This window comes from Oncorhynchus gorbuscha, linkage group LG20 (assembly GCF_021184085.1).
Source record: "Oncorhynchus gorbuscha isolate QuinsamMale2020 ecotype Even-year linkage group LG20, OgorEven_v1.0, whole genome shotgun sequence".
Lineage (NCBI taxonomy): Eukaryota > Metazoa > Chordata > Actinopteri > Salmoniformes > Salmonidae > Oncorhynchus > Oncorhynchus gorbuscha.
Window position 1 is genome coordinate 2,489,616 of NC_060192.1, and position 13,201 is coordinate 2,502,816.

A 13,201-nucleotide genomic window follows, 5' to 3' on the forward strand; every position below is an offset into this window, starting at 1 on the left:
GTTGCGGAATAGAGCCTACTCCATGTTTCACTGTAGGTATGGTGTTCTTTTCTTTGAAAGCGTCATTTTTTCGTCTGTGAACATAGAGCTGATGTGACTTGCCAAGAAGCTCCAGTTTTGACTCATCTGGCCAAATGACATTCTCCCAGAAGGATTGTGGCTTGTCAATAGGCATTTGAGCAAATTCCCGTTTAAAATTTTTTTTTTTTTTTTTTTTTTCAAAAGTGGAGTCCTCTTGGGTCTTCTTCCATGGAGCCCACTTTGCTGAAAAAGTGACAGATGGTGCAATTAAATCAAATCAAATGTTATGTTGTGACTAGCAAACCCGTATCCGGGAGCGTAATCATAGCCTCAAACGCATTAGCATAACGCAACTTTTCCTATTCATGAAAATCGCAAATGAAATTAAATAAATAAATTCAAACACAGGGCGTGGTCGAGACCCAGCTTCACTGCGTCGGCCACAGTGAAGGAGAGCCCACATGTTTTGGTAACGGGCCATGTCAGTGGCACTGTATTGTCCTCAAATAAGTTGTTTAGTCTGTCTGGGAGCAAGACATCCTGGTCCGCGACGGGGCTGGTTTTCCTTTTATAGTCCATCATTGACTGTAGACCCTGCCACATACCTCTCATGTCTGAGCCGTTGATGCTAAGCTTGTTTGATTGCCTTGCGGAGGGAATAGATACACTGTTTGTATTCAGTCATGTTTTCGGTCACCTTGCCCTGATTAATAGCAGTGGTTTGCGCTTTCAGTTTTGCGCGAATGCTGCCATCCATCCAAGGTTTCTGGTTTGGGAATGTTTTAATAGACGCTGTGGGTACGACATCGCCGATGCACTTGCTAATAAACCCGCTCACCGAATCAGCGTATTCATCAATGTTGTTGTTCGCCGCAATGTGGAACATATCCCAGTCCACGTGATCGAAGCAATCTTGAGCGTGGAATCAGATTGGTCAGACCAGCGTTGAACAGCCCTGAGCGCAGGAGCTATAGGCTGGAAGCAACAAAATGGAGTCGTGGTCAGCTTTTCCAAAAGGATGGTGGAAGTTAGAATAACAATGTTCTGCCAGCCCTGGTTACACAATCGATATGCTGATAGAGTTTAGGGAGCCTTGTTTCCCGATTTGCCTGGTTAAAATCCCCAGCTACAATAAATGCAGCCTCATGATATGTGGTTTCCAGTTTACATAGAATCAAATTAAGTTTGTTCAGGGCCATCGATGTGTCTGCTTGGGTGGGATATATGCGGCTGTGATTATAATCGAAGAGAATTCTCTAGGTAGATAATGCGGTCGGCATTTGATTGTGAGGAATTCTAAATCAGGTGAACAGAAGGACTTGAGTTCCTGTATCACACCACGTCTCGTTAATCATAAGGCCCCCGCCCTTCTTCTTACCAGAAAGATGCTTGTTTCTGTTGCTGCGATGCGTGAAGAAACCAGCTGGCTGATGTACCTTCACCTTGGAGTTCAGCTTGTGTCTCTTTGGCAGTTATCCTTGGTTCATTTTCTACCATTCGCGCTATCCTTCTGTTCAATCTGGGGTTAATGTTCCTGTTGCGGCTACACCCAGGGAAGTTGGCTACAGTTCCATGAACCTTAAACTTCTAAATGATATTTGCAACTGTTTGGAGATGGTCTTGTAGCCTTTACCACGCTTGTCTATTATTTTCTTTCTGATCTCCTCAGACAAATCTCTCCTTTGCTTTCTCTGGTCCATGTTCAGTGTGGTGCACACAATGATATCAAACAGCACAGTGACTACTTTTCTCCATTTAAATAGGCTGAATGACTGATTACAAGATTGGAGGCGTGTGATACTAATTAAAGAAACGAATTAGTTTGAAATATCACTATAATTCCATTATTTATAATCTTTTCTAAGGAGCACCAACAAATGTGTCCAGGCCATTTTAGAATATATTTGTATAATAAGCAATAATGAATCTATTTTCACAGCTTCTTTGCTTTATTCTATGACATACCAAAGGCATGCAAGTATACATGATAAAATATATTTAAATGTCATCATTTTTCAGGAGGAATTAAGCATTATTTCAATGAGCTCTAAGGGTACCAACACATTTGCGCATGTGTGTATTCTTCTCTGATGGCTCAAGTAGACAATTGTAGGCCTAGGTTTAAGATGATCATTGTCACTCTTATTGTGTATGCTTGTGCCGTGTTTGCATCAGCTACCGCTTAGCAGTATCAGTAGTGACATTAGGCTAGTTACATATTACTGTTGGTTAAACGTAGCCACTGTTGGTTGCTGTTCTGGGGGTTCAGTAGTATATTATATGTAGTTTTATACTATGAAATGGTATGTCATGGTTGAGCTGTGCTGCAGCAGTTTAATATCGGCTCAATTACCCATATGGGGCGGCAGATTGGCCTAGTGGTTAGAGTGTTGGACTAGTAACCAGAAGGTTGCAAGTTCAAACCCCCGAGCTGACAAGGTACAAATCTGTCATTCTACCCCTGAACAGGCAGTTAACCCACTGTTCCTAGGCTGTCATTGAAAATAAGAATTTGTTCTTAACTGACTTTACTAGTTAAATAAAGATAAATGAAATTATGTTTTCTGTTTATATAACCATGTCTGCTTTTCTATTCCAAATCTTAGTCAGGCAAATACAACCTCCCTTTGTCAATGGTCCAATAGCAGGGTTTCAGTTCAGGGCCCTTCGGCGTGTAGCCTGCCCAGGAATACATCTGGCTACTACTCTTCATGGGCTACGGTGCAGCGACCAACATGCATATAAAACAGTATCTTTCCTCTCTCAGTAGCATGTTAACAGAATGGTGTTTTCTCCCTTTAATCTTTGCATGATCTCTTAAATTCTGATCATTTCATGGACACTCACATGTTATTCATATTCTCATACACTCCAAACATGTAAGACTATCATGGGAACATTGGTTTAGAACACCGGCGGCACCTGGCGAACCTCTTTTTTGACATTAATGCTGGCAACAATGACAAGACACTGAAAGTCATCATGGCTCCGGCTGCTTTGCCATCGCTGCGGGCTATAGCTCTGAACTAGCTAGCTAGTTCTGAACTCTGAACTCTGAATCTCACTCCAGCAAGACTGCTGCTATGGCTTCTCAATCGGTCCCGGCTTCACCCTCAAGATCCGAGGGCCGATGATCCTGAGATTGTGGAAGCCTATATGAGTTCCTGCAGTAATTGCTCATTTTGTCATGACTGTCACACCCATGGGTCAGTAGCTAAGTTGCTTCTCTCTTCCTCATGAATCTATACACAATACCCCGTAATGACAAAGCAAAAACATTTTAGGCATTTAGGGATTTCAGATCATTTATAAAAAATAAATGGAAATATCATATTTACATAAATATTCAGACACCTTACTCAGTATTTTGTTGAAACACCTTTGGCAGCGATTACAGCATCGAGTCGTCTTGGGTATGACGCTACAAGCTTGGCACATCTGTATTTGGGGAGTTTCTCCCATTCTTCTCTGTAGATCCTCTCAAGCTCTGTCAGGTTGAATGGGGAGCGTTGCTGCAGTTATTTTCAGGTCTCTCCAGAGATGTTCGAAAGCCATTCTTGCATTGTCTTGGCTGTGCACTTAGGGTTGTAGTCCTGTTGGAATGTGCTGCCACCACCATGCTTCACTGTAGGGATTGTGCCAGGTTTCCTCCAGACGTGACGCTTGGCATTCAGGCCAAAGAGTTCGATCTTGCTTTCATCAGACCAGAGAATCCTGTTTCCCATGGTCTGAGGGTCTTTTACTGAAAAGGGGCTTCCGTCTGGCCACTTTACCATAAAGGCCTGATTGGTGGAGCGCTGCAGCGATGGTTGTCCTTCTGGAAGGTTCTCCCATCTCCACAGAGGAACTCTGGAGCTCTATCAGAGTGACCATCGGGTTCTTGGTCACCTCCCTGACTAAGGCCCTTCTCCTCTGATTGCTAAGTTTGGCTGGGTGGCCAGCTCTAGGTCGAGTCTTGGTGGTTCCAAACTTCCTACATTTAAGGATGATGGAGGCCACTGTGTTCTTGGGGACCTTCAATGCTGCAGGCATTTTTTTTACCCTTCCTCAGATCTGTGCCTCGACACAATCCTGTCTCAGAGCTCTACGGACAATTCCTTTGACCTCATGGCTTGGTTTTTGCTCTGACAACTGTGGAACCTTATATAGACAGGTGTGTGCCTTTCCAAATCATGTTCGATCAATTGAATTTACCACAGGTGGACTCCAAGCAAGTTGTAGAAACATCTCAAGGATGTTCAATTGAAACAGGATGCACCTGAGCTCAATTTCGAGTCTCATAGCAAAGGGTCTGAATACTTATGTAAACAAGGTATTTTTGTTTTTTATTTTAAATACATTTGCAAACATTTCTAAAAGCCTATTTTTGCTTTCTAATTAGGGGGTATAAATGTTAGAATAAGGCCATAACGTAACAAAATGTGAAAAAAGTAAAGTGGTCTGAATATTTTCCGAAGGCACTGTACAGTTGTAATGAACACGATGGGAGACAGAGAGCTGGTTTCAAGCGCAGCAGGTGTTTATTGTAACTGCCCACAGGAGGAGACAGAGAGCTGGTTTCAAGCGCAGCAGGTGTTTATTGTAACTGCCCACAGGAGGAGACAGAGAGCTGGTTTCAAGCGCAGCAGGTGTTTATTGTAACACAGGAGGAGGCAGGTAGCTGGGTCCAGGGGCAGGCAGAAGGTCATATAAAAAAAGTTTACCTTTAGCAAGTCAGATAAGAACAAATTCTTATTTACAATGATGTCCTAGGAACAGTGGGTTAACTGCCTTGTTCAGAGGCAGAATGACAGAATTTTACCTTGTCAGCTCTTGGATCCGATCTAGCAACCTTTTCGTTTGCTGGCCCAACGCTCTAACCACTCGGCTACCTGCCGCCATACATAGTGGATCCAAAAAGGCAACAGTACAGGCAGGGAAAAGGCTAGTAACATCGTCCGGGAAATCAGGCACGTTAGTGAGGTAGGCCAAAACCATCATATATGGTAGGATTAACCTCTAGCGACGAGCAACCCCGTATCTGGGAGCGTAATCATAGCCTCAAGCGTATTACCATAACGCAACTTTTCCTATTCATGAAAATCCCAAATGAAATGAAATAAATATATTCAAACACAAGCTTAGCCTTTTGTTAACAACACTGTCATCTCAGATTTTCAAAATATGCGTTACAGCCAACGCTAGACAAGCGTTTGTGTAAGTTTAGCATGGCACAATGCTATGCTACGCTGTGCTGGCAGCAGGCAACATTTTCATAAAAATAATAAAAGCAACCAAATTAAATCATTTACCTTTGAAGAACTTCAGATGCTTTCACTCAGGAGACTCCCAGTTAGATAGCAAATGTTCCTTTTTTCCCAAAATATTTGTTTTTGTAGGCGAAAAACGTCACGTTTGTTCATCCTTCTTGGCCGAGAAATCGATAGAAAAATACTTCAACTATAACACATTAGCATAATGCAAGTTTTTCTATTCATGAAAATCGCAAATGAAATAAATATATTGAAACACAAGCTTAGCCTTTTGTTAACAACACTGTCATCTCAGATTTTCAAAATATGCTTTTCAACCAAAGCTACACAAGCATTTGTGTAAGAGTATTGATAGCTAGCATAGCATTAAGCCTAGCATTCAGCAGGCAACATTTTCACAAAAACAAGGAAATCATTCAAATAAAATCATTTACCTTTGAAGAACTTCGGATGATTTCAATGACAAGACGCTCAGTTAGATAGCAAATGTTCATTTTTTCCAAAAATATTATTTGTGTTGGCGAAATAGCTCCGTTTTGTTCATCACGTTTGGCTAAGAAAATGTCCGGAAAATGCAATCACTACAACGCCAAACTTTTTTCCAAACTAGCTCCATAATATCGACAGAAACATTGCAAACGTTGTTTAGAATCAATCCTCAAGGTGTTTTTCACATAACTATTCGATAATATATCAGTGGTGACAGTTGGTTTCTCATCAGAAGCGAACCGGAAAATACTGCAGCTGGAGATTACGCAATAATTGCAATGGAGGACACCAAGCGACCACCTGGTAAATGTAGTCTCTTATGGTCAATCTTCCAATGATATGCCTACAAATACGTCACAATGCTGTCGACACCTTGGGGACGCGACAGAAAGCCTAAGCTCATTCGTGGCCCATTCACAGCCATATAAGGAGTCATTGGCATGAGGCGGTTTCAAAAAATGCGGCACTTCCTGATTGGATTTGTATCTGGGTTTCGCCTGTAACATCAGTTCTGTGGCACTCACAGACAATATCTTTGCAGTTTTGGAAACGTCAGAGTGTTTTCCTTCCAAAGCTGTCAATTATATGCATATTCGAGCATCTTTACGTGACGTTTAAAACAGGAACGTTTTTCATCCAAAAATGTAAATAGCGCCCCCTATATCCAAGAAGTTAAATTAAGGGAACAACAGCTCTTCAACTAGACGTGCATCACAAACAAACAATTCCTCACAATGATGGGGTGCAAAGAACTGAACTAAATAGTGTGTGATAATGACATACAGGTGATCAGAATTCAGGTGATTGGGATCTGGAGAGTGATCTGCTTTCAGGGGATCTGTGTTTGAGAGTGTGAGCTGGAATGTGAGCTGCATTCAGGGGATCTACGTGTTTGAGACTGTGAGTTGGAAGCAGACGTTACAACAGTATAGCTGAAGATGGTTGGTTGGGTTCACAGGTAGAATATTGTAATTTACCAATTTACTAATTTACCATGACAACACATCTTGCCTCAACAAGGCCACTGGGCTGTGCATCAGATGAGAACAGCCTACCCATAGCTCTGAGAATAAATCTGTACGGGGTGATTACTTCACAGTGGAGATTATTTGAATTTACCAAGATGGCAGGTTCATCTTGCCTCAGTGAGGACACCGGGCAGTGAGTAAATGGTAAATAAGACTACTCATAGTTCTGAGAAGAGATCTCGTTATGTTGCAATGCAGTTTTGGGCCTCCCGAGTGGCGCAGCAGTCTACGGCACTGCATCACAGTGTTTGAGGTGTCACTACAGACCAGGGTTCAATTCCAGGCTGTGTCACAGCTGGCCATGACCAGGAGACCCATGAGGCGGCAGGTAATTGGACCAGCATTGTCTGGGTTAGGGGAGGGTTTGGGATGGCCTTGTCCCATTGCGCTCTAGTGACTCCTTGTGGTGGGCTGGGTGCCTGCAAGCTAAGCTGGATGGTATTTCCTCTGACACATTGGTGCTTCTGGGTTAAGCAAGCAGTGCGGCTTGGGGTCATGTTTTGGTGGACGCTTGGCTCTCGATCTTTGCCTCTCCCGAGTCTGTAGGGGAGTTGCAGCGATGGGATAAAACTGTAACTACCAATTGGATATAATGAAATTGGGGACAAAAAGGGGTTAGAGTACAAAAACAAATGATATCTATAAATATTTCCCATTTACCAACATGGCAGGTTCATCTTGCCTCACCGAGGCCACCGGGAAGTGAGTAACATGGGAAATAAGCCTACTGCGGATTTCTGAGAAGCTGTTTCAGAAACAGGCTGACTAGAAAGGGCACACACATGCGTCTGCATGTGCCATCGCACGCATGTCAATTTTGTTCATCCACACCAGATGCGACCAGGACACGCTGGTTGAAATCTCAAAATGAACTCTGAACCAACTATATTAATTTAGGGATAGGTCAAAACACATAAAAAATTCATGGACATTTAGCTAGATAGCTTGCTGTTGCTAGCTAATTTGTCCTGGGATATAAACATTGGGTTTTTACTATACCAAAAATGCGCAAGGTCTTTTTTTCTGGATCTTTGTAGAATTTTGACCCATTTTGAGTCGCACAAAATCTTCTCTGACAATTAATACACAGATGAAAGGGGAAGCCTAATTAGTTTCTTGTAATCTCTCCTCCTTCAGTATTCTTCTTCTGTGGACTTTAGATGGCGGTTGGCAACCAACTTTAAGGTGCATTCTGCCATCAACTGACCTTGTCTAGAAAAAAACGTGTATCTTGACTACAAAAACACAGTGTTCCCTGGTCAGATGTTATTAGGGAAAACTCATGCCCCTAACCATTCTCAATTTCTGGATTAATGTGTTGCAGCTATACAGTAGGATCTACAGTAGAGTCTAAGTCTGAGAGAACAGGTTGTTACTTATATCCTGAGGCTATGTCTCTGTCCTGGAGTCAGAGTGGACCTACTTTTGTCACCCCCCTCTAAAGGAACACAACAATAGTAAAAGGGGCAGGATTGGAGGGTTTTTGTTCTGGGTAAGAAAGTAGCGCCCTGTCACTTTTCGAGGGAAGCCTTTTGTTTGTGTCATTCCTATTGTACACATACTCACACCCAGGCATGTGCGCACGTACACACAGACACATTTTCTAAGCACAGGAGGTTGGTGGCACCTTAATTGTGGAGGACGGGCTCGTGGTAATAGCTGGAACGGAATCGGTGGAATGGTTTCCATGGTTTCCATGTGTTTGATGCCATTCCATCTACTCCACTCCAGATGTTATTATGAGTCGTCCTCTCTTCAGCAGCCTCCACTGATTCCAGGTGTTGACAGATGGGATGGGAGGATGTTACAAAGTATTCCCTTGGAGAACTATTAAAATCACTGTGTGAGGTCAATTGTTAGCTGAGTGAAAAAGTGTAAATCCAATTGCTGGCCCATGCATTGATGTGTGTGCATAATGGTGGTTTCATCGGTGTGCTGTTGAGATAGAGGAAATAAGAGTCGGTGATGTAACTGTGAGGAGACACACATGCACACCCACACTGGCATATTGTACTGGGATTGGATTTTCTCTCTATCATGGTCCCTCTGCACTGTCTGTCCAAGTATTCAGAGCTGGCCAGCTTCAGATCTCCTGTTTTTCATCCAAACATTCCACCTCGTCAGACAGGAAGTTAGAATGAAAGAGAACTGTCTGCTTTATTTTACATCAAATCAAATCAAATTTATTTATATAGCCCTTCGCACATCAGCTGATATCTCAAAGTGCTGTACAGAAACCCAGCCTAAAACCCCAAACAGCAAACAATGCAGGTGTAAAAGCATTTTACCAAGCATTATACCAACATGATATTTCACACTGTGCTCTTGATTTCATTGCCAGCAGATTTTTACAAATCATACTTGATAGTCTGTGTCGTCTCAGTTATTTCTGGTTATAGCCTTTTATGGTGAACAATACAATGGAGGTTCGTAAAAGGTTGTTGGCAAACTTTCCCCTTGACACTGCAGCAGTCCAACTCAGCAGAGATAACCTACTGTATCCACTCACAGGGTATTCAGGGTTTGGCTCCTTTGTCTCCTCACATACAAACACCTGATATCAGACACTGAAGTGTGTTATTCATGTAGACCTCTCACAAACTCTAATCTGTGGATTAGAACCCAAACTAACACACTCCTCGGTATCTCCTTTGCAAATACAAAAGCGATATACAAATCCTAAAACAAATGAATATGAAGGAGAATGACTCTGGTCGATGCTTGATGGAAAGTTGGGTGAGGAACATGCTGATTATGTTTTTGTTCACACCTACAGAGCTGCCTGACTTGGTGTCCCTACCAAGGCGAGCTGATCTTTCTGCCTGTTTCTGTAGCAGAGCTGATTCTGCGTTTCAAATGGCATCCTATGCCTTACATAGTGCACTACTTTGGCACTGGTCAAACAGTGCATTATATAGGGAATAGGGTGCCATTTGTCATGTTTGTCATTTATTATCATGTCTTGTCCCTGTGCTCCCCATTCTAGTCGTTTCCCTCTGCTGGTCTTATTAGGTTCTTTCCCTCTTTCTATCCCTCTCTCTCCCCCTCCCTCTCTCACTCTCTCGCTCTCTCTTCTCTCTATCGTTCCGTTCCTGCTCCCAGCTGTTCCTATTCCCCTAATCATCATTTAGTCTTGCCACACCTGTTCCCGATCCTTTCCCCTGATTAGAGTCCCTATTTCTTCCTTTGTGTTCCGTTCCTGTCCTGTCGGTTCCTTGTTTAGAATTCACCGTGCTGTGATTGTGTATCGCCCTGTCCTGTCGTGTTTTTGCCTTCATCAGATGCTGCGTGTGAGCAGGTGTCTCTGTCAGCTACGGCCTGCGCCTACCCGAAGCGACCTGCAGTCTGTGGCCGCTTCTCCTGTTATTCCCCTCTACAGACTAGAGGATTTCTGTTATTCCCTGTTTGGACATTTCCTGTTAAGGATTCAGGATTTGTCGTTTTCTGTTTGGACTTGAATAAACTCTGTTTCTGTTAAGTCGCTTTTGGGTCCTCTTTCACCTGCATGACACCATTTGCGACTCAGGTGAAGTCTCCTTAATCAAGCATTGTCTGGGACCTGCGATAGTTATAGGATATCAGCTTTCCAATCTCTCTCTATTCTTGCCCTCAGATAAAGTAGGTAGGAAGGTATGTTCTTTGAATATAAAACCATTTAGGCTGGATTACTACAGTCCATTTCAGACAGAACACATAAAAGAGGTTACATGCACACACACAGATGTAAAGACACAAATATATACAGACTAGGGCTGTGACTGTCATGAAATGTAGGATGTTTGATTATTTTTCTGCCAAATAACTACAGTCACCGCCATAACCGTTCAAATAGCAAATCAATTAAATTACAATAAAGGCTCACATGTTCTTCTCTCCTCAGCTCCTGACTGTCACAGTGTGCCCTGTTTTTGGTAAGCCATTGGATGCATGTATATCATGATACTTGTTTGCTACAACGCCATGCTGAAACAATGAGATACAAAGTCCATTAAAACGGACAGCTGCAGGAGTCTTCAGTCAGCTACTTGTTCCACAACACAAAACTGGCTAGTTTTATCTTCTCTCGTCTCTTCTTATGTCGGTGGTTGGAGGTTGAACCAGTTTTATCTTCTCTCGTCTCTTCTTATGTCGGTGGTTGGAGGTTGAACCAGTTTTATCTTCTCTCGTCTCTTCTTATGTCGGTGGTTGGAGGTTGAACCAGGCTTACTTTTACTTTACCGCTTTTGGGCAAAGTTTGTCAATTTGAAAATGAAGTTCAAAAAAAGGAAAGTTGTAATTAGGTCATGGCGGTCTTCATACATTTTTGTCGGTTACACATTTATACAATTTCGGTGCCTTAAAAACCTCTTGAAGCTAGGGGGCAGTATTTTGATGTTTGGATAAAAAATGTTCCCAAAGTAAACTGCCTATTTCTTAGGCCCAGAAGCTAGAATATGCATATAATTGGCAGATTAGGATAGAAAACACTCCAAAGTTAAAACATGTCAAAATATTGTCTGTGAGTACAACATAACTGATATTGCAGGTGAAAACCATTTAAAGGGATACCAACCAGATTCCTTTCCCAATGGCTTCCACAGGGTGTGAACAGTCTTTAGACATAGTTTCAGGCTTTTATTCTGAAGAATGAGTGAGAATGATCACATCGCGTCAGTGGATAGCCAGATGTCCTTAGATTTTTTCATGCGCATGCCACTGGAGGGAGACCTTTTCTTTCTCTCTTGTATTGTAAAGTTTACTGTCTGGTTGAAATATTATTTATTATTTCATGTGAAAACAACCCGAGGATTGATTATAAAAAAACATTTGACATGTTTCTACGAACTTTACGGATACTATTTGTAATTTTCCTCTGCCTGTTGTGACCTGCATGAGCCTGTGGATTACTAAACAAAACGTGCCAACCAAATGGAGGTTTATGGATATATAGAGAATCTTTATGGAACAAAACACACATTTATTGTGTAACTGGGAGTCTCGTGAGTACAGACATACGAAGATCATTAAAGGTAAGTGATTAATTTGATTGCTTTTCTGACTTTTGTGACCAATCTATTTTGCTGCTAGCTGTTTGTAATGTTTTGTCTGCTGAGAGCTGTCCTCACATAATCGCATGGTTTGCTTTCACCGTAAAGGTTTTTTGAAATCTGACATGCCAGGTGGATTAACAACAAGCTAAGCTGTGTTTCGGTATATTGCACTTGTTATTTTATGAAAATTCAATATTTTTTGTAATTTAATTTGAATTTGGCGTTCTGTAATTCACCGGATGTTGAGGGAAATGATCCCGCTAAAGGGATCAGTGCGCCAAGAGGTTAATAAATACAAATTGCCAAATTGTGCATGTGGACAGACAGACAAACGGTCAGACAGACAGATGGTGAATCTTTTGTCTGTGTGAAATTAGTATACAATGTAAAGTTGTAGCTGCTCTAGGTTTGTGATGATAGCCAGTGCCGTCATTATAACTGGGCTTCCGCGGCTTCAGCCCCCGATGGTCTTGATCCAGCCCCGAACATTTGATGGTCCAATAATTTAAAAGAAATGATGTATAAATATAGTTTCTTTTCAGTATGATATGAGTTTTAATAACCAAGCATCACTTGCGCTATGGAGTATATTGTGCGTACAGTTCAAGTCGAAAGTTTGCACACACTTAGGTGGAAGTCATTAAAACTCGTTTTTCAACCACTCCACAAATTTCTTGTTAACAAACTATAGTTTTGGCAAGTCGGTTAGGACATCTACTTTGTGCATGACACAAGTCATTTTTCCAACAATTGTTTATAGACAGATTATTTCACTTATAACTCGCTGTATCACAATTCCAGTGGGTCAGAAGTTTACATATAACAAGTTTACATATAAGTTTACATATAACCTCTGGCCTGCTCGCCTCCCTACCACTGAGGAAGTACAGCTCCCGCTCAGCCCAGTCAAAACTGTTCGCTGCCCTGGCCCCCCAATGGTGGAACAAACTCCCTCACGACGCCAGGACAGCGGAGTCAATCACCACCTTCCGGAGACACCTGAAACCCCACCTCTTTAAGGAATACCTAGGATAGGTTAAGTAATCCCTCTCACCCCACCCCCCTAAGTTTTAGATGCACTATTGTTAAGTGACTGTCCCACTGGATGTCATAAGGTGAATGCACCAATTTGTAAGTCGCTCTGGATAAGAGCGTCTGCTAAATGACTTAAATGTAAATGTAAATGTAAGTTGTCCGTGCCTTTAAACAGCTTAGAAAATGCCAGAAAATTATGTCATGGCTTTAGAAATTTCTGATAGGCTAATTTACATAATTGGAGTCAATTGGAGGTGTACCTGTGGATGTATTTCAAGGTCCACCTTCAAACTCAGTGCCTCTATGCTTGACATTATGGGAAAATCAAAAGAAATCAGCCAAGAAC